General features: G+C 45.1%; 1 long non-coding RNA gene across 2 annotated transcripts; it reads right to left on the reverse strand.

Annotated features, from left to right (window-relative positions):
• Nucleotides 1–7,365: 7,365 nt before the first annotated feature.
• Nucleotides 7,366–11,059, reverse strand: LOC123429850. Of its 2 annotated transcripts, none has more exons than XR_006622769.1 (4): nt 10,895–11,059; nt 9,224–9,348; nt 8,255–8,412; nt 7,366–7,577 (listed from the first exon to the last, which is right to left on the reverse strand). It is a non-coding gene; the product is annotated as an uncharacterized LOC123429850 (long non-coding RNA). The 2 variants fall into 2 exon arrangements; XR_006622768.1 differs by having other exon boundaries at nt 9,167–9,348.
• Nucleotides 11,060–24,485: the final 13,426 nt, after the last annotated feature.

Consider the following 24,485-nt stretch of genomic DNA (forward strand, 5'->3'; position numbering starts at 1 on the left):
GCCCAATGATGGAGGTGATCCTAAGGTGAGACACCTCGCAGATGCTAGCCAATGGAGAGCATTCAACACCGAATATGGATTTTTCAGAGAAGATGCAAGGAACATAATGCTTGGTGCGAGTACCGATGGCATGAATCCGTTTGGAAACCAGAGCACCAATCACAACACATGGCCCTTCTTTGTATGGATGTACAACCTCCCCCCATGGAAGTGCATGAGGACAAAGTACATACACATTAGCAAGCTGATTCAAGGGCCGAAACAACAGGGAAATAATATTAACCTGTGTATGGGGCTTCTGAAAGAGGAGCTAGACACGTTATGGAAATCGCCGGTCAAGACAAGGGATGCCAACACAAGAGACTATTTCTATATGAAAGCTATGCTGATGAGGATGGTGCACGTATAACTCGGTTGCAGGTACACCTCACACCATGTGTGCCACGAATACTACGGATGCACGAGGTGCATGGATGATACAATGTCTCAGTAGGTTACATCAACGAAAGATGGTAGGTCTGGGAAAATCATGTACATGGGGCATCGTAGATGGCTCGAAAAGGATGACCCATGGAGAAAACGTGGAGACCTATTCAATGGTTAGGCTGAACATCGAGGACCTCCACATGAGAGGAGCGGCACCAAAATGAACGAGTTGTTGAATAATCGGGAACAGTGTCGCGCACCGGGAAAGTTGGAAAAGGCACCTGAGCCGATCGTGAAGGTATGGAAAACGAGGTATGTTTTATGGGACTTGGAGTACCGGCCCAATCATGACACACCTCATTGCCTTGATCAAATGCATATCACGAAGAATGTCCTCGAGAGCTTGCTTGGCACACTAATGAACATGCCGGAGTAGACCAAGGTTGGGCCGAAGGAAAGGAAAGACTTGGAAGATTTGGAGATCAGGAGGGATCTCCACATACCCCGTAAAAAGTTGACGGAGGAGACGAATACGGAGACAGCGGCAGGGCCAAGGGGAAGAAAAGTCAACAAGAAGGAGGATAATTTTTGCCCCGCTTCTTGCTTCACGTTAAGTGCGAGAAGATCGATCAATTCATCAAGTGCCTTACGAGAATCAAAGTTAGTTCTGGTTACTGTGGGAAGATAAGCAGATTTCTAAACACCAAGAAGAAAAGGTTAAGCGGGATGAAGTCTCATGACCATCACGTGATGATGACGCAGATACTCCCGGTTGCCATTAGAGGGATAATGGACAAGCATCTCTGTGAGACGCTTACTGGTCTTTGCAACTTCTTCGACGTTATCTCTCGAAAGGCCATTAGTGTGAAGCAGCTCTGAAGGCTACACGAAGAGATCATTGTCAAAATATGTGAGCTTGAGATGTACTTCCCGCCCACGTTCTTTGAGTTCATCGTGCATCTGTGTGTCCATATCATCCATGACATCATCGACCTCGGGCCAACATTTGTTCATAGCATGATGTGGTTCGAGAGGATGAATGGGGTCATCAAAGGATTCATTCGTAACATTTCCCGTCCCGAGGGGAGCATCGTCTAGGGGTATATGACCCAAGAGTGCATCTCCTTTTGCGAGAATTGTATAGGCAAAGAAAACCGTATTGTTGGTTTCCCCGTCAACAAGAACCATGGGAGGCTCGTAGGAGGCCACAATAATGGCCGGAGGGATTGTACGTGGACTACTCGTATCAATGGGATGACTTTAACATGGCTAACTTAGTAGTGGTACAACACCTAGATGTGGTAGATGATGATATGACACTGCACAAAGAAATCATCGCAAAGAAGTACCATGATACTCGGATGTGCAAGACGGACGACGAAGTTACTGTAGGGCACAACGCCACTTTCTTGCATTGGTTCAAAGAGCAAATTCGTGCTAATCCACTAGAAGAGAGCAGTGCAGACGGGTTTCTTATACACGTCTTAGCACATGGCCCCATGCCCAAACTCACATCCTATGAGGCATACGATACCAACGGGTACACGTTCTACACGGAGGACAAAGACATGGACAATGATTACCAGAACTCAGGGATGATGATTGAATGTGTGACCAACTCCAACGGCATAACTGAAAGATTCTACGGAAGGGTCAAAGAGATCTGGGAGCTTAACTACGTTGGAATGCATGATGCGATGATGTTCCATGTCAGTTGGGCTACCGTGAACGTTGCACTACCATGTCTATACCCGACGTGAAGAGCGCTACCGTGAACGTTGCACAATAGGTTCTTGTTCCCCGGGCAGACTGAAAGTAAACTTCCGTGTGATGACGAACCCATGATAAAGATAAACAACAAGGCAATGGTGACGTTCACCAAAGCCTTGTCCGCCTAGAAAGTAAGGGTGAAAAAAGAGATTGCAAATAATGAACAGTGGTCCAAGATTCATGCTTACAATCCGACACTAACGGAAGAGGACTTCAAAAATTCAAGGAGACTTGCACTACAGAAGAAGTCCACAGAAAGTCAGAGAAAATGAAATATCTCCAGGCCAGGAACACGCCTCCCCACCACCTCGGAAGCTGTGGTTACGAGGGGAAGAGGCACGTATAGGCCAAGGGGGATGCCGAACGTGAAAGTAACGGAATCCCAGGCCCCTTGGCGGAGTTCACTCACCCGTAAGACCGTGACTGGATCAAGGCCCGACACAAGTGGGACCCCGTCAATAAGATCTTTTACACGTACCCGAACACGAGGGAGTTCATGAGACTAATGGTAATTGTTGTATTACCACCTTATATTAATTAGCTTCCAATCAATTCAACAACAAGTTTTGTCACATTTGTAAACCATCCACGTTCCTTTTACAGAAAGAGCAGCACCAAAAGGCAGCCGAAAGCGACGAGTCGTCTCAGTGATCAGCGAGGCCCAAGTGGGAATACGTGTTCAACTCGGTCCTGAACATACTGAAAATTTCTCGGTGGAAAAACCTCTGTCGTATGGACGTGTGCATGGCGTCGGAGATGGCTCCTCATGGAAGAAGCGCGTAGGAAAATTTTTGTTTCCCATGCGACGTTCCCCAACAAGAAGTGCTACCATGAGAAGCCGGAGGAAAAAAGGAAGAGATGGATACTTACTCAACTAACCATCGACGAGAAGGTCGCTCTTGCAATCGATAAGAGGCAAGCTGAGACCAAAGAAGAGTTGGTTAAGGCACTCGAAGATAGGGTCAATGCAGCTGTGGCAGCTACCTTGGGCAACTTGGTTCCTGCAGTTTTTTATTGGTCGAAGACGAATCCAGAAAAAGGGCTAGAGGACTTTCCTCTTCTCAACTTTGTTCGGAGCAATTTGGTGAACATTGCAGCACCAGCACCTGCTCACGTAACCGCACATGCTCCCTTACCTGGTCTCGCTTCGGTTCATAGCAGCCCGTCCTCCATCTCTAGCATGCTCAGTGGGGCTTCGTCTTTGGCTGAGCTCGATTCCATCACGATAACTACGCGTCATACACTGATCACCAGCATATCTATTATCTTCCTTTTCAGTTGCCTTTCGGATGTCTGACCTCGTAGTCATGTCTTCACAGGCCGACGAAACCCCGTGAACCCTACTGTACAATATCAACGGCCAGAAGCTGGACGTGGGAAAGGCAATGATCATGAAGCCGAAGGACCGCATGCTCCACAACCGACAGATGCCCCATTGCGCCTTCAAAGTTTTTGTGGCGAGTGTCAAAGCGGGGTTCAAGGATTTGCATCTTCCGGGACGAGATGATGACGACGAGACCCCTAAACGGATTGGCGCATGCAAGAGTTGGTTCTTGCCTTGGCCGAAGACTCACCTTCATGTCGAGGCGCCCGGTGGCACACCAACGACAACTCCTCAACAAGGTATGAACACCACCCCACGTACCCAATTACCTGCACCTGTAGTGGCGTGTGATAGCAGACGACGCGGGGAGGGAGAGCGGCCATTAGTGACACATGACGTCGCCCCCGTCGAAGAAGCAAATGCTGATGATGTCATGGAGGAGGATGCTGATGACCCTAACTAGTATATCAATACCGGCTACAACGATGCTCGGGACTATGACTTAAGCTGTGAGCATGGAGATGACTTGAAGATGGCTGATTTGCCGGAGCCGGAACGTCCTACGGCTGATTGCAAAAAGTCTCTCTTGATGCGATCCTCGCACGAGACACCTCCAAATGCCGCCTCTACCCAGCAAGAACAACACGGGGGCCGTCCAATGATAATTAGCCAGACAACGCTGGGGGTGGTGGTTAGGGAAGGTTTGGTGGGCTCACTACCGCCACCCGCCAAGAAGCAAAGGAGGAGACCGGATAGGAAAGGCTCGAAAGGCGCCAGAGCTGCTTCAACTAGCTAGCCGCCTCTGAAGCCCCGAGAGGTAGGCAGTATACCTGTCGTAGGTGCGGAGCATTTCCATGTTGGTGGCCACCCGATCCTACATCAGAAAGCGCTAGAAAACATACCGAACAATTATCTAAGGAGACTTCATGATGATGTGCTGGCCATATGAAAATGACTTCTCACCTCGGGAAAACCAGGATACCCGCTTTACGCGGTTTAGTTTCCAGGTGAGAGCTTATACGTCGATAGATGGCTTGCGGATAAGTTCATCCTATGAGTTGACTACATCTACGACATGTTCCACATGACCAAGCCAGATTTTTAGTTCATCTACCTTTTTGCGTTGTATCTCAACTACATAATCAGGCGCTAGAACATAGAATATATCTGCGTCACGCACCTATACTATATGCATGAGAGCTTCTTGGTAGCTTGCAAAGAACATCGTGACTATGCGAGCAAGTACATCAGCGACTTCATGATCGCTAATAAGGACAAGGAAAATATTCTCCTGCCTTATCATCCCATGTAAGTTATCCGTGGATATCTTTTCGTAAGTTTTGATCATTCCTTTGCAAGCATGGAGGCTAATTTGAGGTTTACCTATTTTGCGCAGCAGGGGGGCATCCTCATGTGTCTGTACCCATAGTACTCCCATGCTTTGTACTTGGACTCAACGAAGAACATCAAAAAAGGATTACACACACATAAAGAGTGTTCTCGATAGTGCCATTTTAACCTTTAGACTTACTTGTGGATATATCCAGGTGAAAAATTACAGGAATAAAGGACCGACTTCTGCTGCATCCAGCAACTGAACGATACTAAGGCTGATGGATTGTACATCATGCATCATATGATTGAGTACATAAGGGATAAACAATGCCTTTGCATGTAAGCTACTTTCGGCGATTCTGAGATCTTCAACTCAGCCACAAGCATAGGAAGGACACCAGATCATCGAATTCGAGCTGAGTTTTATCACATACAGTGTGAACTTGCCCAGGTGATCATGAAGCATGTCGTCAAACAAGGAGGGATGTTCTTCCATGGGCCAATGAGGCGGGACAATGTCAAAGAGCTGCTACTCGCTCAGTGTCTGGACCTGAATAATTTCAATAAGCTCGGGTCCTTCATCCATGACTATGAAGATTATAGCGTCAACATGGAGTAGGGATTAACGATGACAATGTGTGTTTATAATTAGTACGACTGTCTTCCTATGAACTAGCATACATCACCCTAGTTAATTAGTTTGTGTATGAGGAACTTCGTTATTTATGTTTACTATAGGTTGCTTGTATTTTGCTAACTATGTCTCTTTGTGTTTCTCAAGTACATCATGTTGCATAGTATCATTTAATTCGTCAACTTCCGATGCAGGTACATAGATCAGAGATGGCGAAGGAGTGCTACATCATATTCATTGGGAGGGTTCGAGGAGTGTACGACCACTAGCAAGACACGCATGCCCAGGTGGACAGGTACCCGAGCGCTAGCCATAGAGGGTTCGGTAGCAAAGCCAATGCGGAAAAGAATTACTTGAGGTGGATGCTACGGCAAGAGAGGGAGCGAAACCGGTGCCTCAAGAAGTACTACATAGTCGCGCTCTTGCTCATGCTGACCACTCTTCTCTTCTACATCATGATTTAGATAGGGATGAGGAAACTTGTGGGTGTGCCATGACTTGTGTATCGATATTTTTGAGATGTGATGATATTTTTGTTGGATAATGATGATGATGATGGTATGACGAGACTACTTTATGTGTATGATATGATGAGAATAATGCATGTTTACTATGATATGATGAAACTACTGTATAGAAAATCCACAAATATGTAGAGGAGGAATAAATATGTGAAAGCAGGAATTAGCAGAATAAAGCACAAATCTTAGCAGTAGCGCTAGTGGGCGTCTAGCAGGAGCGATGGGTTATCAACAACGCTTGTTACAGTGCAACAGTACATATAGTTAGTAGTAGCATTGTTCCATACAACGCTACTACTAACTATGCTTACCAGTAGCGCTGCTTGCAAAAGTACTACTACCACAACTTAGCTGTAGCGCCTTAGCATTAGCGCTGCCACCAATGCTACTGGTATGGGTAAATCAAGCGCTACTACTAGGCTTTCTCCTAGTAGTGCATGGGTGTTATTCTAATATGAACTCTAGGGCTGTTGCGACACCTATAGGAATAGCTCAAAATATTGATCAGAAAGAATAACTTTGAGGTGGTTCTACTACCTACACTAATTTCATCTAATTGTTCTCCGCTAGATAGGAACTTTGGAATGATTCTTTGTTGCACGTTGAGGGATGATCGTATGATTCTACTATGTTAGCATTGTTGAGAGATTGCACTAGTGAAAGCATGAACCCTAGGCCTTATTACCAAGCATTTATACAATGTTTAGATCGTTGTTTTACATTTCCTACCTTGCTATTACTATATTTTTGGATTACAAAAAGTTATATGTACTATCCATACTACACTTGTATCACCTTCTCTTCGTCCAACTAGTGCACCTTGGTTATGTTGGGGACACAAGAGAAATTTTGTATTAGATTGCAACATTTTCTGAGAGAGACCACACTACACCACAAAACTACATCCATGAGAGACAAGTTGGTCAGGAATACAAGTTTCGCCAACAGACAGTCGGACGACAAATAGTATTGCCGACTCACAACGTCTGTTGGGAAAAGTCCAGACGGGAAAACTCTTTCCCGACCGACATAGCTTTCCCGACCGACTGTTTGACGGCTATGGAGTATCTTTCCCGACCAACAGTCCGTTGGGCCTGCCATGGGCCTTTCCCGACCAACAGTTTGTTGGGGAAACCATGGGCCTTTCCCGAGCAACAGTTTGTTGGGGAAACCATGGGCCTTTCCCGACCAACTTTTAGATGGGGTATTTTTTCCCGACCAACATTCTGTTGGGACGGTGTTAGCTTTTCCCATCCGATTGTCAGACGAGTTTATTTTTGCTGAGCAACAATCACAGAAGGTTTTTCATTGTCAACCAACAGTTCATCACTATTTTGTGCAGCAGGTGCAGCAGACTTTTTTTATTCCATTAACTATTTGTCACATACATACACTTCAGTCTGTTCTAAACAGAACCACCAAGACACCATACATCAGTTTCATAGAAGAACTTGTCAAAGATGCAAGTATGAGAGACGAGTTGTACAAAATGAAATCTAAAATCTTATAGTTGAGATAGATTGTTGGCTTCATGGTTCCATGTGAATGAAGTCCTTTTGTTTGCTTCCTACAAAAGTTAAACAATTCTCAATTAGAAACTGGACCGCAGTAGCAAAATTCCAACATAGAGGATCATCACATTCTCAAAAATATAAATAGTAATAAATACAAAGAATTCAATAGCCATGTGTTAACAGTACCGTAGAACCTCGACTGAGATCACCCTAGCCGGCCCACAATCTCCATAAGGAGTTGACAGGTTAGCAAAGGCGTTTGTTTCTTCTCGCTAAAAATAAGATAAATTACTCTATTTGCATAGGCAAAAAAATCTGGAGTGCAAATGATCTTGAGGTGGCAAAAGCATTTGAAGCATCTATTTGTGTTTACAAAATTATTAATTATGTATTATATAGATCATTCATTCATCTGCATTTGTAGTATTGTCAGCATCTCATTGAGGTCATTTTCACTTTTTGGCATCTCACAACTAATGAGTAATGCTTACGTAGCTATTTAATTTGATTTTCAAGAACTACACTTGTACGGACTTATTATATAAATTTGTAGATCTTACTAAGACAACTTAAGTAACTAGGCTTAACGATGCTGCACTTTCCATAGCACATATGTGCTAAGCATAGAGTGTTTTATACTATTCTTTCTGAAAGGACATTAACTAGCCGGTCAATAATCCTTTATGTTGACTTTAAATTTCAAAAAATTAAACAGGATGGGTCAAGTTACCTTCACATGCAAGCTCAGGAAAGATGTTTTTCCGTCTAGCTATGCTCAAGATAAAGACACATGGTTCAATGTGGTAGCTATATATTACAGTGATGAGATTCCTTCTCTCGACATTGATTGATGCCCTCACCCAGATATAAGAAATCTTGCTCCACTACCTACAAAGGAAGAACAAGGTTTCTTAAATCCTCACAAACTGAGGTTAAACATTCATCAAGATCTGAAATTCTTTCAGTTTCTCCTCGAGATAAATTATTTTAATCACTTCATCGATAGAACAATACTATATGGAAAGTTTTTATATTGTATAAAGCAATATGAATTCCAACATCTGCTAACAATGTATGTTGTTGGAAATAAAGATGGTCACGCTACATTAATAACACAGGTCCAGGTAACGTTCCAAATTATGGCGGCAACTCCCTTGTTTCTTAAGGAAATTGACAATAAACATAACAAAACATGATTACTATTTTTGATAATCATAAATAGATGTCCAATCAGGTCAAATAATAGATATATTATCTAAGACAGAAGATGTGAACAGTAGAGCGATCAAAGGCTCACAATAAAGTGAAAGCAACACAAACAAGTTTGAATACTGATATACCGAGCCAAATATAGTTTAGTGCTGAAACATTCATAAGGAATTGTTGAACAAAACTCAAAATAAAACGTGAATATTACATGCATAGCTTTGCACTGTTAAGTTCATGACACTAGCCCACTTACAAGCATGGCATCAACTATTACTTCACAAGGCAATTGAATTACTTCACATACATGAAGTATTACTTTAGAGGAAACTATCTCCCAATTTCTTGCTCTCGAGTTTGAGAGTAATTTGCTTTAGTTCATCTTTACAATAGTTTTAATTCATTAGGAACACCATATATTTTAACTAAAAAATACCTTAGCAATGGGACAAGGAAGCATAACATTCCGTCTAATCACAACATTAACAACAACCTCATAAGTCCCTTGATTGAGATGCTTTTTGCTAGCGGCCTTCCAACAACTCTCATATGAATAGAGATCCCTTCATCATCATCTTCTTTGACATCATTATCTTCCTCGGGTTCAACTCGTGAGTTCTATCAAACAACAATGTGTAAATAGGCTTATTAAATGCATGACGAATACTTATTGTAATAAAAATATGTGGAAATAATTCATCACTTGTCAATAGTTACACTCTCAAATAGCTATGTTCTCTCAATAAACAAAAACAGAAGAACATTCAGAATTTACCATCACTCTGAAATAAAAACAATAAAACATATACTGAATTACTCTCAGTTTTCTATGAATAAACATACCAAACCTAGCTAACACTCACTTTCTAAAAAAATTAGGAAAGATGACAACTACATAGCTTACCAAGAAAACAGAAGCAACAACTGAATAGGCAATCTGCTAGTAGCTGCAGGTCATCTACGCATTCATTGCAATGACATATCGCTACCATCTATTTACCAAAGAGAATCTAGACATATTAATCAGATTAGCTGTACATTCAAACAAATGACTATAATTTCTCAAGTTAACACATGAATGGAAGCAAACTGTTCTATCTCGTCAATCTTAAATCGAGTCAGCGACACGGACGTACACCACATAAACTCCTTGCTTCAAGAAAATGACACATGTATGCAAGATTAAACTAAGATTAATTAAAAATTTGTCAAGAATAACAATACAAGTGATTCATACTGAAAAATAGTAGAACAAATTGTAACTGTCGAAAGTTAACACCTGGTCGGGATTCTGTTTAATACATGCAGTAGGTTATTTTTCAGATAATCCATTTCCTAGGTAGATATATGGAGTGTGTGTCATTCTCTTTGTCATTAGAAGTGCAATATCCAATACGAGAGTCCAGAGACATCAAGTAATGGTTCCAGAGCCTAAAAGTACCTGATTAGTAAGAATTCTCAAATAATATTTTTATTGCCTTACAAAATTTGATAACCACAACAGAATACAAGAGGAGATAGGAAATATCAAGCTATGGACAACAATGGTAACAACAAGATGTGACAATGGCTATTCTTTGCATTTTCCAGATGAATATTATTTGCTCTCTCTAGCTGAAAGTGTCTCTAACAAAGGTCAACAAACAAATAGACTGAAGAATGCCCTATTGTTCCAACTCCACCTAGGAGGTAATGTTCCTACATGGTTAATGATGGATAGGTCACTTACAGAAACATGTTTAACAACTAAACGTTTTATGGAGAGGAGAAAAATTCTAGCCTGAGCCAATAAATCATATTTTAGTGAAACCCAGAAATGTTAACAATAGTCAAAGGCCTAGAGGCACCAATAAATGCACTGAATAGGATCACAATTCAACGGCTCAACATCATGTACATACCGACCTACAAATGAAACAAATATAGCGCAAGAAACACTTCCAAAGAAGCTAAAAATCATGCCCAAATGGTTGGCTAGATGAAATACAATTGTTACTAAGCACACTCATATTCCAGCAAGCATAAAAACAAAAAATACATTAGGTAGTTTCTGAAAGAATTAGAATAAACACGTGGGATATTTTCTGAACTAATTAGTATCTTTAGGAGGTAGGTTGTGGGGCGGGCGGTTGGAAAATTTTGGCAGGAAGGAGAGAGGTCTTACCGATGTTATTGCCGCCATGGATGGCTAGCTCCTGGTCAGAGATGCAGGCACCTGAAACGGAGGGAGTAGAGGCGTCCTACCTCGCACCGGAGCACCAGGACCGAAGCTACCTTGTCCCCTTCAGATCTTCTATGAGAGGAGAGGGATGCGGTTATGGGTGGGGATGTGGCGCCATGGGAGGGGGGGGGGCTGAGGTCGCCTCACTTGGAGACCGGTGGAAGGAGGAGGGTCGCACTCTCACGAATGAGGAAGGCGGCGGCTGGACTATCGGAGATGGATTGGTACAGAGATGTGCGGTAGAAGGATGGATGCCCCCCGTGGCTGATGGTGGTAGGAGGGACGCCCCCCTGGCTGATGGTGGTAGGAGGGACGACCACCATGGTGGCAGGCGATGGTCGTCGGCGGTGATGTGAATCGGATCCCCTGCGCCGTACGAGAGAGGGTGGGGGGGTCGAGTGAGGTGAGATCCAGAGGAATGGATCGTGGGTAGTGTTAGGTTTTCGAAAAGTTTTCGCGGTTTGGGCCAAATTTTGGGCGCTAAGTTTTACATCTGTGCGAGAAGGCCTATTTAGCCACAAGTGGTTGGTAGGCCTTTTTACCGATCGATGATTGAATGGCCATATGACCTTTCCCGACCAACCAACAAACAAAAAAGATTTGTGTATTCCCGACCGGCCGTCCATTACTGTATAGAGCTTTTTCCAACCGACCGTCCGTCATAATTTTTTCCAACTAAGAGTCGGTCGGCAAAAGTGACTTTTACCAACACACGTCCGTAGGGAGAGCAGTGTCATGGTGTAGTGCCATCTTCATCCTACACCTCCCACGGATTGATAAACCTTAGTTCATCCTCCTGAGGGAGAAAAGCTACTGTCCTACAAAACTCTGTGCATGGAGGCCCAACATAGTCTACAAGAATAAAGTTGTGTAGTAGTGATACGTCTCCAAGGTATTGATAACCCACAAGTATAGGGGATCACAACAATTTTTGAAGGTAGAGTATTCAACCAAATTTATAGATTCAAAACAAGGGAATCCAAAGAATATTTGCAAGTATGAGCAATTTATTTGTCAATTCAACCACACCTGGAGATTAATTACCTACAACAATAGGATCAATGGCACAATACTAAGATAGTTCTCATAGTAGTGATAATAGTAGCAGCAGCGGTAATGGTGATAGCAGTAATTTTGTAGAAATTGTAATAGTAGCAGCAACAGTAGTAATGTAATGCCCCAAGTGTAACCTTGCCATATTTGGAACTTTGCCATGTTTGGATCCATGATGTCATGCTTGGTGTTATAATTTCATGTGATCATGTGGCTTATTTTCATGTCTTCTCTCATTCATCATTTCATTCAATGCATCATGTCTTCTCCTTGTGTGGTGTTGTTGTTGTTGGTGTGATGAGTGCATGTGTTATGTGATGATGATGTGGTGTTTGCAAGCTTGAGTTTGAAACTATGTTAGTTCAAACTAGATTTAAAGGCCCTTCCTCTCTATTCTTTTGAGCTCAAATTTACTTGCTCCAAACCTGACTTTAAAATGTAATTCTTTTAGAGACTTTTCTTGTGGTTGTGGTGATGTCACTAGGGTGTTTGAAAACTTTGCTTAAGTAGGGTTATATTCACAAAACAAATTAAAATAATTCTGTTTTGTAAATATTTCAGTGCTCCAAAAATCATCTTGCTATTTTAATTAATTGGGTCATAATTCCCTTATGACCAGGGACATTTTATTTTTATTTTTTGCAAACCTAGATTTCCCTAGGAGTTTATTTCTTGATGTGTTTGGTTTTAAATGGAAAAAAGGTTTTTTTCCCTTTCCTTCTGTCGTGCCAGCAGAGGGCCTTCTCCCTCCCGCAGGCCCATCTCTCTCTTTCCCTAGCGCGGAGGCCCATCTTCCCCGTTCCTCTCTTTTGTCTGACGGCGTCGTCTTCGTCTCCCTTCCCGTCAGGTCCCGAGAGGAGACCGCCCGCGCCGTCCCTCTCACGGACGTCGAGGTTGTCCCATCCGCCTATTTAATCCCCACCTCGACGTCTGGACCCTCTAGTTTCCTCCTAGCCGCCGCCACCTCTCTTCCCATCTCTCTCCCTCTTCCCCCGTCAGGTAAGCTCAAGTGTAAGTGAGGTTCAGGGTGTCGCCGCCGTCGATCCGCGTCCCTCTCGTCGCCGACAGCCTCTCCCCGCAGCGTCCGAGGCGTCCGCGAGCATGGGATACCTCCCGCCGTCCCGTTCCCTTCGCTAGAGGGGTGGATCCGCCTCTCTGGAGCTCCCCCCACGGCGATTCCGTCGGGCAGGAGCAGAACGCCGTCGAGCCATGCCTCTCCTTCCTCTTCTTCCTCTATGTCATAGCAGGTCGTCCCCGAGCACTCCAGGGTGAGAAGCTCCTCTCCTCCTTCCTTCTCCCTCGCGCGTAGAGTACCAGGGGCCATAGCATCGCCGTTCTGTCGCCGTCGCTGCCGTCATGCAGTGCTTTGTTGCATCGCCGTAGCGGGCCTCCTCCTGCTACGGTTGGCATGGGAATGGATCCCAGTGAGGTCCCTCTTCCTCCCCGCTAGTTCCCTCTCTCCAATTTAGGCCGTAGCTTCACCGGTGGCCATCCCCTGTTCCGGCCGCCATCGATCTGTAGAAGGTTCAGAGGGGGATGCTCAAAAGAGCAACGCCCCCTCTGTGTTAAGATCCGATCGGTAGCGTAGTGGTAGGGTGAAGTGTTTTTGGCGCAGGTGGTCTTGGATTCGAATCCCAGAGGCACCCCTTTTAGTTCTCTGTTTTGTGGTCCAGTAGCTCGACAGGGGCAGGTCAAGCCGCTTGTTCTCCCTTCCATGTCGTAGCAGATGTAGCTAGCCTAGTGGTGTGATGTGCTGTTGCACTAGACGGGGTCTTGGGTTCGAATCCTTGGACACCGCCCTTTATTTTTTTGCTGTGTTGTTTTGGTGTTTCTCTTGACTTGGCTTGGGCAGCAAGTTGATGTGCTTATAACAAAAACCAGTATGTTTTACCCCCCTTTTACTTTAGCTTGTGGTTGCTTGTAGTGCACTTGTAGGTGTGTGATTATGTGAGTATAGTATGCATGGTGTGAGTGTAGTGATGCATGTGTAGGTGGTGTTTTTGTGTATGTGATTATGAGGGCATATGCACTAGTGTGTGCATGTGAGTAAATGTGTGGGTTAACCCCACATAGTTGTGCAAGTGTGCACCAACACATGTAGGTGTGTGTGTGGTGGTAGTGTGTGTGTGTCACACACACATGAGCAATTGTGCTCATGTTTGCCTTAGTAAGCATGGGGTGTTCTTTTGACCCCCTAGGGTGTGTGAGTGAGTGTCATGTGCTAGCTTTGAGAGTGTATGCAATTGTGTGTGGATATGCATGTGTGTGTGTGTGTGGGCATGAGTGCACCTATGCACTTGTGCATGAGGGTAACCCCTCATGCTTGCCACTATGGTGTGATGTAGTGGTAGATGGGCTTGTGTATGTGCATGTGTAGGAGTAGGAGATGCTACATATGATTTCTACACATGTGATAATACTTTTACATGCTTATGTTGATCTCTATGTAGTTTTTTGAGCTAGCTTGGTGCCTACTTGTTCCATGCAAGTACCCATGTATTTTATATGGATTTGGGGTCGAATTATCCCACGAATCCACTGGTGGAATCAGATTTCACTTGGGAGCAACTTCATAAACTGTCAATTTTCTGTCTTGATGCTATGTTTAGTGCTTGGTGCCATGTGGTGTGTTGGGCCTATGAGGATGAATCCTTGATGTGGCAGTAGTGGGTGAACCCCTCTACAACATGGACTATTTGTTTTATACATAGGAGTTTGTATGAACTTGTGGTGCCTTTTGAAAGTTGACACTTGGCTGAAATTGTTAGCTTTGTGAAACTCTGTGATTTTCACTAAGTCTGAGAAACTGCTGTTATTTTCTTCCCTTGTTGATGTGGTTGCACAAGCTCATGCATTGGGAATCATCCTATGCAACAAACAAATGTTTGTGAGCTTTTCGTTTTTTCTAGATCTCTTTTAAATTTCATGCACTTTCACTTCCTGTAGATATCATTTTGGAGGCTGTCAAAATGCTTCAGAGAATAAGTAGCTGGTGAAAATCTGATATTTTCACTAAGTCCCAGCAATCTGTTGTTTTTGTCCAAGTTTGTGTCCATAGATCTTCTTATGTGTGAAGCCTTTGCACTAGCTTCTTGATCAAGCTTGTAGAGATTTTGAATGGCTTTTGCCACATATCTTGATTGGCTCATTTGGGTGGCTGTAGGTACTTTGAATGTTGTAGACAGGCTGCTATGATGCTGTTTAGGACAGATTGCATGTTTTAGTTGTTTTGAAGCTTGTGTGGGTATTGTTTGTGGTGTGGTGAGTATCTTTGCATCAACCCACTTATATATTGTTTGTTTGATCATGAGGCAACCTGGGAATACCAGAAGAGTGCCATTGGAGTGTGGTTGTGGTGGATCTGAACCGTAGGACTCCATATCTTGTTTCGTAGTTTCCGGTTGATCCATAGCTCCGTTCTCAACGTTCTTTATATGTTTTTGCATCGTTTTCTCGTGATGCACCTGTTCATGCCATCCGCATACATGTCAAGATAGCTTAGTGTGAAGTTCTGTCCAGAAGTTTATCTTCTCTTCTCATGCATAAGAGTATGACTAGAATAGTGATGCATGCTTCATTCTCATCTCATGCATCATGTTGTTTGTGGCATCATGTTGTGTTGGTGTTCATTTGCTGTTATTTTTATCTTGGGTAGCAACTAGATCGGAGAGCGAGTACATGGCTTCTGTGGAGTACGTGCAGGGTGATCAAGAGCAGTTCCAAGCTGAAGACATCACATGCAAGATGACCGTGACCTTGATACCATATCTAGCTTTGTTATGCTTAGAATCACGTTTCCTTTGATAAATGCTTGCTGCCTACCACTTGATATAATTTCCTCCTGATATTGCCATGAAAGCCAAACACCTTCCCCTCCTAGCTAATGTTGTTTGGCTAAGTAGGCTTGCTCAGCTTCTAATGATTACCTTTGCTAGTTGTAGGTGCCAGCTATCTCATGTGATAACATGAGTATTTTGATACAATTATGATTAAACTGCTAGTTAATCAATGCACATATATACTTGGTAAATGATGGAAGGCCTAGCTTTTTGCCGGGTGATTTGTTCCGCTGTTGCCGCCTTAGTTTCGGCTACCGGTGTTTGATTCCATAACTGATCGCTCCTAACATGGTCGGGGTTGTTATGGGGACCCCCGAGATAAATCGTGTAGTGTTAAGACTTGTCCGGCAGGACCCAACATTAGTTTTAATTTGCTAATCACCTAATAATAATTTGCATAGGGAATAGCTACCCCAAGGATTTAATCAACAACCCGGGCCAGTGTTCCTCATGAGTGTTGGTCCAAATTGAGCAGACTATGGGGCCACCACGGGGCAACCCAAGGTTTGGTATAACCCATAGTGTGACTCATCCGTCGTGTCCTGAGACGGAGATACAGGGCTCTTATCAGGGTCGTCGACACGAAAGGAGGTCATGCTAGGTTCGTCTTACCTTAGCGATATATATTGCGTATAGGAATCCCGGTGAAACTTTGGGTCTCCTCAAAGTTGAGGTTTTCCTCTAAGGAATCCGACGAGATCACGAGATTCGTGATAGAGGATTACTTTGCGGCCCGTGATCGTTTGTGATGGACTAGTTGGAGCACCCCTGCAGGGTTTAATCTTTCGGAAAGCCGTGCCCGCGGTTATGTGGCAACATGGATAATTTGTTAACATCCGTTTATAGATAACTTGAATTAACTCTAATAAAACTGCCAACTGTGTGCATAACCATGAGTGTCTCCTTCGAAGACTTCTCTTCGATCGAGAACACGGTGGGGTTATGTTTGACGTAAGTAGGTGTTCAGGATCACTTAGTGATCACGTAGTCTTCAACCGCTCGCGTAGAACACCATATCAAAAAACTCTGATCTTCGTAAGTTAGCCACCATAAATGCTTAGGATGCTGCAACCTATACACTGAACCTACCTCACCTAATAACTTGACTAGTTTCGGTACCAAGGTCATCCGATTGCTGAGCCCCCGTGGCTCACAGTTGACTACAACACCCCAACAGGTACAGGCACGCCCGACGCAGGAGATCCAGATGGCACGCAACTGGCGTGGCAGTACGAAGAGGAGAACGACCGTCTGTACGTGAACTATCCGGAAGACTGAGGCCGTGGTCGCGATCGTGGGCGAGCATGCGGGATATCATAGTCTTTTCCTTGTTTCATGTAGCCCGTAGCGGGACTATCTTGTGTGAATAATTGTGTGGATGTAAACCTTATATTACTATGTCAGATGGAAAATGTATGCCCTATTTGTCAATCTTAATTTATGTATTTCCTATGATTATCTCGCTTGCGAAACGCTTAGATGTGTCTCTTTCCCTTTTGGGGTATCGCCCCCTAAATAGGAAGGGGCCGCATCTTAGTCGTGTTTCACTCGTTTTTCAAAGAAGCAACTAAGTTTTGTCTCTTGCTTTTTCTCATCCTCTTCCCCTTTCATTCTTGGATCTCGGGTCGAGATCCTCTTGTAGTGTAGGAGAGTTGTGACAACCCGAGACCGACGTTCCAGAAGATTCCCCCTTTTATTCCATTTCCGTCGTGTGTTTATTTTATTTGTCGCATCATCATTGCATCATGTGCATCATCAGAATTGCATCGGCATTCCGTTGCCGCCGGTTTTCAAACTAGCATCTGTTATTAGTTGCCGGTTCGCTTAGTGTTCGTCATTGACCGTGTTGAGCCCGACCACACTCGCACGCGCCTGCGGCATCGTCAAATCCCCGTTTTTAAAAGTGTGTATAAAACTTCCTATGATTGGGTTGATACTTGACGTGCGGTCTTACTTAGTTGTAGCTAGGCTGCATGTCAAATTTCGTCGCAATCGGAGTCCGTCTGGTACCTGAACGGTCGACCGTAGCGGCACCGTATTCGGTCTACGGACGGACGTTTTTCGGTGTTTTAAAATCACGTTGCCGGGTGCCTATTCTCCCTCTCATCTCCGGCTAACCTACTCTACACGGCCACTTAGCCTGTCCCGCGTTCGAAACCGTTCGATTCCGATCGCACGGTTGAAACCGGGGCCAAAAACTGTTAAACCTAGCCCTCCTTTGCCTATTTAAGCACCCCTAACCTGCCCCTAACGGAAACCCTAGCCCGTGCCTCGACATCCGCACCACCTACCCCCAGCCGCCGCACTCTCTCTCCTCTCTCCCTAGCGCCGCCGGCCCGCGCAGCCCACACGAGGCCCGCCGGGCCCGAACCGCCATCGCCGCCCGTAGCTCCCTCCGCGATCCCGATCTGGATCGGGAGGAGCCCGAGAGCCTCTGGTCGCCAGCAGCTGCTCAGAGCACTGCCTCGCCTCCCCTTTGTCGGCGAGCATAGGAGCGCCACCGCCGGCGAGCCGCCAGGAGCTCCCCCTGGCCGGATCTCTCTCTTCCTCCTGTAGCTGCCTGGAGTCGCCGGCCGATCTGCCCATAGCGCGCCGCCTCAAGGTGTCGTCACCGGGAATGGGGTGCCCCACCCCTGATCTACCGTGGCGCGGCCCCCTCGGCTCCTCCGCCGTCCCCATGGCGCCCCCCTCTCCGGAGTTCCCCTGCCGCTGCCGTCATTGCCATGACATCGTGCTCCTGGAGAGCACGGGAGGACGAGGCCCTCGCCCGCGTCGACCGCCCTAGGCCTGCCCCGTCGGCCCAGGCGCGTCTCTGCCTCGCCCGACGGCCCAGCTGGGCCTCCCCAGCGCCAGGCACACCGTGGCCCAGTCGCCCCTCCGTGCCTCCCCGGCCCAGCGCCGAGCCGGCTCACCTGGCCGCGCCTTTGCCCCCCAAGCCGAGGCCAACGCCTCGCCTCCAGGTCGCCCCATCGGCCCAACGCCTCCACGCGGCTCAGATCCTGCTGTGGCCCATCTCCCCTCGACCTGCCGCCTCCTCTAGTCTGGCCAAGCGGCCCAAGGTGAGCAGCCTCCCCCTTCCTCTATCCCTCGCCCAAGCGAGATTTAGTTGTTTTGCGCCATTAGTTCACGCCCGTTTAGTATTTAGGATTTTGTGCGAATTAATATTTTTCAGGAAATATATAGATATTTAAAACGCCCGTAGAATTCAAACCATGTGTCGGATCGAGGCGAGTAATATATAAAACTTGATTAGTTTTCCGTGTAGATTAATATTTTGTAAACTTGCATGCATGTTTGAAATAGTTTGACCCACCGAATGCCTAGAAACGCATGCTGTCCTATTATGTTTTTGTCCCGTATTAATTTTCGTGCGTGTCCGGATTGCTCAAATACCATAGATAAATGTTCATGTTTTTAGGGACCTCTTGCCATGTATTTTAGAGTAGTGGTTTGTATTTTTGCATGTAGGATTCCGTCGCTAGTTTATTATACCGTGTTTAGGACATATTCTCGCATATTTGTGTGGCGTTATTTTTGTTTTGCAACCCCACATGTTATATATGTTTTCGGGGTAGAAAAATCCATAGAATTTAACTGTGCATTTAGTTTTAGCTTTTGAGCAAGTTAGTTTGCGTGATATTTTGCCATGTTGCCGTTTTGCTTATTTTGTGGGATTTAATCCGTGCATGATATGATTGAGTTGTCAACTAGAGATATGCCCTTGGATGTGTAGGCTAGCCTCTGCTAGTTTTGGTTGCAATAGAAATCCATGTTTAGGTGTGGTTTGCTTTCTCTCGACTTGCTAGAAAATAGTGCTGATTTGGAGATGCTGAAATATTTCTAAGTCTGAAATCTGTTATATTTTGTTGCTGTCTTGTCATGAGTTTATCTGGTGTTCTATAGCTCTTTTGAGGTTGGTGCAATGGAGTTAGTTGTAAACTTTAGGTTTCTCTAGCATGCTGGCAATGTTCATGCCATTTGGAGTCTTGTAGCTTATGGTTTTGCTGCTGTCAATATGCCTTCAGATCGAAAACTGCACTGTCATAGACTGGTATTTTCACTAAGTCTGAAACAGTGTGTGAGATGCCATTTTTTGACTTCTTTTCCTAGTGATCCATGCTTCCATGCTAGGTGTTATTAGTTGTATGTTGTAGTGCTTCTTTCCCTCTATCGTCTCATGCCTTGTTTGAGCAATTTGGATTTGTGTAGCTCGTAGTTGTGGGGTGTAGAAAATGCTATGTGGCTGATTTTGGCTGATTGTAGTGATTTCTTGTTTAGCCCGTAGTTGTTGAACCGTTGCTCCGTTTTGATCGTGTACTATATGAAACTTTCTTAGAATCTCGTGTATTTCATAATATCTTGCTGGTTGTGTGTTTTGGGATGCTTGTGACTGTCGTTGCAGACATATTGCATTCAAGCCATCATATCTTGCGGTGCTTGTATCTTTTGATCCGTAGCTCCATTGGAGATGTTCTCTATGTGTAAATTGGTTGTAACGTCACGTAGAATCACGTGAACCTATTATTTTTGCTGTTCAACTAATATTTAAAAGTGTTAACTCAGATCTGGACAAATTTATAAATTAACATGTTTGGTCGTTTCGGATGTGCTATAAGACATTTTCGACCTCATTTTAAATGCCTAGATAGGTAGATTAATTCTGCTTCACCTCTTGCCATGTGTAACCACATTTAATATTGTTGTGTACCTAATCGGGATGGAATTAAATGATTCGTATGTGGAGTTTCATCAATATGCAACTCGTTGTATATTGAACTTCACTTAATGTGTAGTGTTTGATTGTTGTGAATTGCCATGCCGTGTCTTGCATATATTCTTTTGTTCATGCATCATATGTGTTGTGCATCGTGTGGTGAATATCTGTGTTGATGCTTGTTTCCGGTTTCCTTTGTCTTGATAGAGTTTGGGAAGCGTGTCGGAATGTGAGGACCCGTTCGACTACATCGGTTCATCTGCTTCACGGAGTCATTCTTCTTCCAAGCGGGATCTCAAGCAAGATGACCATTTCCCCAGATACCATTACTATCATTGCCATGCTAGTTTTACCATTTCTATCGTTATGTCTCATTGCCTACCACCTATTAAACATCAACCTCTCAACATTGCCATGAAAACCTTCAACCTGTTCACAACCTAGCAAACCACTGATTGACTATGTTACCGCTTGCTTAACCATGTGTTAGCGTTGCTAACTGCAGGTGCAGTTGCTTCCATGTGTTTACAGGGGTTCCTTGTTATATCACCATATTATTGTTAAATAATTTAATGCATCTATATACTTGGTAAAAGGTGGAAGGCTCGACCTTTCTAGCCTGGTGTTTTGTTCCACCTTTGCCCCCTTAGTTTCGGCTACCGGTGTTATGTTCCATAATTGAGCGCTCCTAACACGATCGGGGATGTTATGGGGACCCCCTTGATAATTCGTTTTAGATTAAGACTGGTTTGGCAAGGCCCAACTTTGGTACTACATTTTCCTAATAACCTTATAAATGCATAGGGACCCGCCGACACCCGCGGATAATTAATCAACCCCCCGGGCCAGTGCTCCACATGAGTGTTGGTCCAAACTGGCAGACTACGGGGCCACCACGGGGCAACCCGAGGTTTGGTTTCTCCTAGTGTGACCCATCCGTCGTGTCCTGAGAACGAGATACACGACTCCTATCGGGTTCGTTGACACGTCGGGCGGCCTTGCTGGATTAGTTTTACCTTTGACGAAATATCTTGTGCATCGGGATTCCGGTGATGCTTTGGGTAATCTCAGAGTTGAGGTTGTCCACTTAGGAGTCCGACGAGATCGCGAGCTTCGTGATCGAGGATTTCTCTGCGGCTTGTGGTAATTTGTGATGGACTAGTTGGAGCACCCCTGTAGGGTTATATCTTTTGGAAAGCCATGCCCGTGGTTATGTGGCAACGTGGAAACTTTGTTTAACACTGGTTCTAGATAACCTGAAGTTAACTTAATTAAAACTTGCCAACTGAGTGCATAACCGTGACTGTCTCTTTCATGAGTTCCTTCTCCGATCGAGGACACGGTGGGGTTATGTCTGACATAGGTAGGTGTTCAGGATCATTCACTTGATCATTAATAGTTCACGTCCGCTATGCGTAGATCATCCCCCTCTTAATTCTTGTACTCGTAAGTTAGCCACCTCATATAATTCTCAGTCGCTTGTTGTAGCCTCACCACTTAACCATACCTCACCCATTAAGCTTTGCTAGTCTTGATACCTTTGGAAATGAGATTGCTGAGTCCCCTGTGGCTCACAGATTACTACAACACTAGTTGCAGGTACAGGTAAAGGTTACTTGACGCGAGCACGTCGATTGTTCATTTGGAGTTGCTTGTTCTTCTTCTTCATCGATCTAGGATGGGTTCCAGGCCGGCAACCTGGGATAGCAAGGATGGACGTCGTTCTCTTTTCTCGTTTGTTTTCGTCCGTAGTCGGACCCTGCTCTTCTTCATGATGCTTATGTATTGTACTAATTTGACTCTGATGTAGCTTGTGGCGAGTGTAAGCCAATTCTTTATATCTCATCTTTTTCAGTACATGTACTTGTAACGATACCATTCTTGTGAAACGACGAGATGCGCTTCTATCCCTGACGAGGCCCTCGTGCCAAATTAAGGATAGGATCGCATCTTGGGCGTTACAAGTCAATCAAGTTTCTCAAGGTGCAGTGGTCACATCATTCTGATAAAGAGGCCACTTAGGAGCACGAGGATCGCCTCCGTTCCGAATTCCCAGAGTTCTTTCAGTCCTGGATCTCAGGACGAGATCTTCTTGTAGTGTGGGAGAGTTTGTAATGCCCCAAGTGTAACCTTGGCATATTTGGAACTTGGCCATGTTTGGATCCATGATGTCATGCTTGGTGTTATCATTTCATGTGATCATGTGGCTTACTTTCATGTCTTCTCTCATGCATCATTTCATTCAATGCATCATGTCTTCTCCTTGTGTGGTGCTGTTGTTGTTGGTGTGATGAGTGCATGTGTTAGGTGATGATGATGTGGTGTTTGCAAGCTTGAGTTTGAAACTATGTTAGTTCAAACTAGATTTTAAAGGCCCTTCCTCTCTATTCTTTTGAGCTCAAATTTACTTGCTCCAAACCTGATTTTAAAATGTAGTTATTTTAGAGCCATTTCTTGTGGTTGTGGTGATGTGACTAGGGTGTTTTACAACTTTGCTTAAGTGGGGTTATATTCACAAAACAGATTAAAATAATTCTCTTTTTAAATATTTTAGTGCTCCAAAAATCATCTTGCTATTTTATTTAATTGGGTCATAATTCCCTTATGACCAGGGACATTTTATTTTTACTTTTTGCAAACCTAGATTTCCCTAGGAGTTTATTTCTTGCTGTGTTTGGTTTCAAATGGAAAAAAATCCCAAAGGCTTTTTCCTTTCCTTCTATCGCGCCAGCAGAGGGCCTTCTCCCCCCGCAGGCCCATCTCTCTCTTTCCCTAGCGCGCAGGCCCATCTTCCCCGTTCCTCTCTTCTGTCTGACGGCGTCGTCTTCGTCTCACTTTCTGTCAGGTCCCGAGAGGAGAGCGCCCGCGCCGTCCCTCTCACGGACGTCGAGGCGGTCCCATCCGCCTATTTAATCCCCACCTCGACATCTGGACCCTCTAGGGTTCCTCCTAGCCGCCGCCACCTCTCTTCCCATCTCTTTCCATCTTCCCCCGTCACGTAAGATCCAGTGTCAGTGAGGTTCTGGGTGTCGCCACCGTCGATCCGCGTCCCTCTCATTGTCGGCAGCCTCTCCCCGCGGCGTCCGAGGCGTCCGCGAGCATGCGGTACCTCCCGCTGTCCCATTCCCGTCGCTAGAGGGGTGGATCCCCCTCTTTGGAGCTCCCTCCACGATGACTCCGTCGGGCAGGAGCATAACGCCGTTGAGCCGCGCCTCTGCTTCCTCTTCTTCCTCTATGTCATAGCAGGTCGTCCCCGAGCACTCCAGGGTGAGCAGCTCCTCTCCTCCTTCCTTCTCCCTCGCGCGTAGAGTACCAGGGGCCGTAGCATCGCCATTCTGTCGCCGTCGCTGCCGTGAAGTAGTGCTCTGTTGTGCCGCCGTAGCGGGCCTCCTCCTGCTGCGATTGGCATGGGAATGGATCCCAGTGAGGTCCCTCTTCCTCCCTGCTAGTTCCCTCTGTCCAATTTAGGCCGTAGCATCGCCGGTGGCCATCCCCTGTTCCGGTCGCCGTCGATCTGTAGCAGTTTCAGTGGGGGATGCTCAAAAGAGCAACGCCCCCCTCTGTGTTAAGATCCGATCAGTAGCGTAGTGGTAGGGTGCAGTGTTTTGGCGCAGGTGGTCTTGGGTTCGAATCCCAGAGGCGCCCCTTTTATTTCTCTGTTTTGTGGTTCAGTAGCTCGACAGGGGCAGGTCAAGCCGCTTGTTCTCCCTTCCCTGTCGTAGCTAGCCCTATGGTTTTGTGTGTTGTTGCACCAGAGGGGGTCTTGAGTTCGAATCCTTGGACACCCCTTTATTTTTTTATGTGTTGTTTTGGTATTTCTCTTGACTTGGCTTATAACAAAAACCAGTATGTTTTACCCCCCTTTTATTTTAGCTTGTGGTTGCTTGTAGTGCACTTGTAGGTGTGTGTTTATGTGAGTATGGTATGC

The sequence above is a fragment of the Hordeum vulgare genome, chromosome 2H (genome assembly GCF_904849725.1).
Source record: "Hordeum vulgare subsp. vulgare chromosome 2H, MorexV3_pseudomolecules_assembly, whole genome shotgun sequence".
NCBI lineage: Eukaryota > Viridiplantae > Streptophyta > Magnoliopsida > Poales > Poaceae > Hordeum > Hordeum vulgare.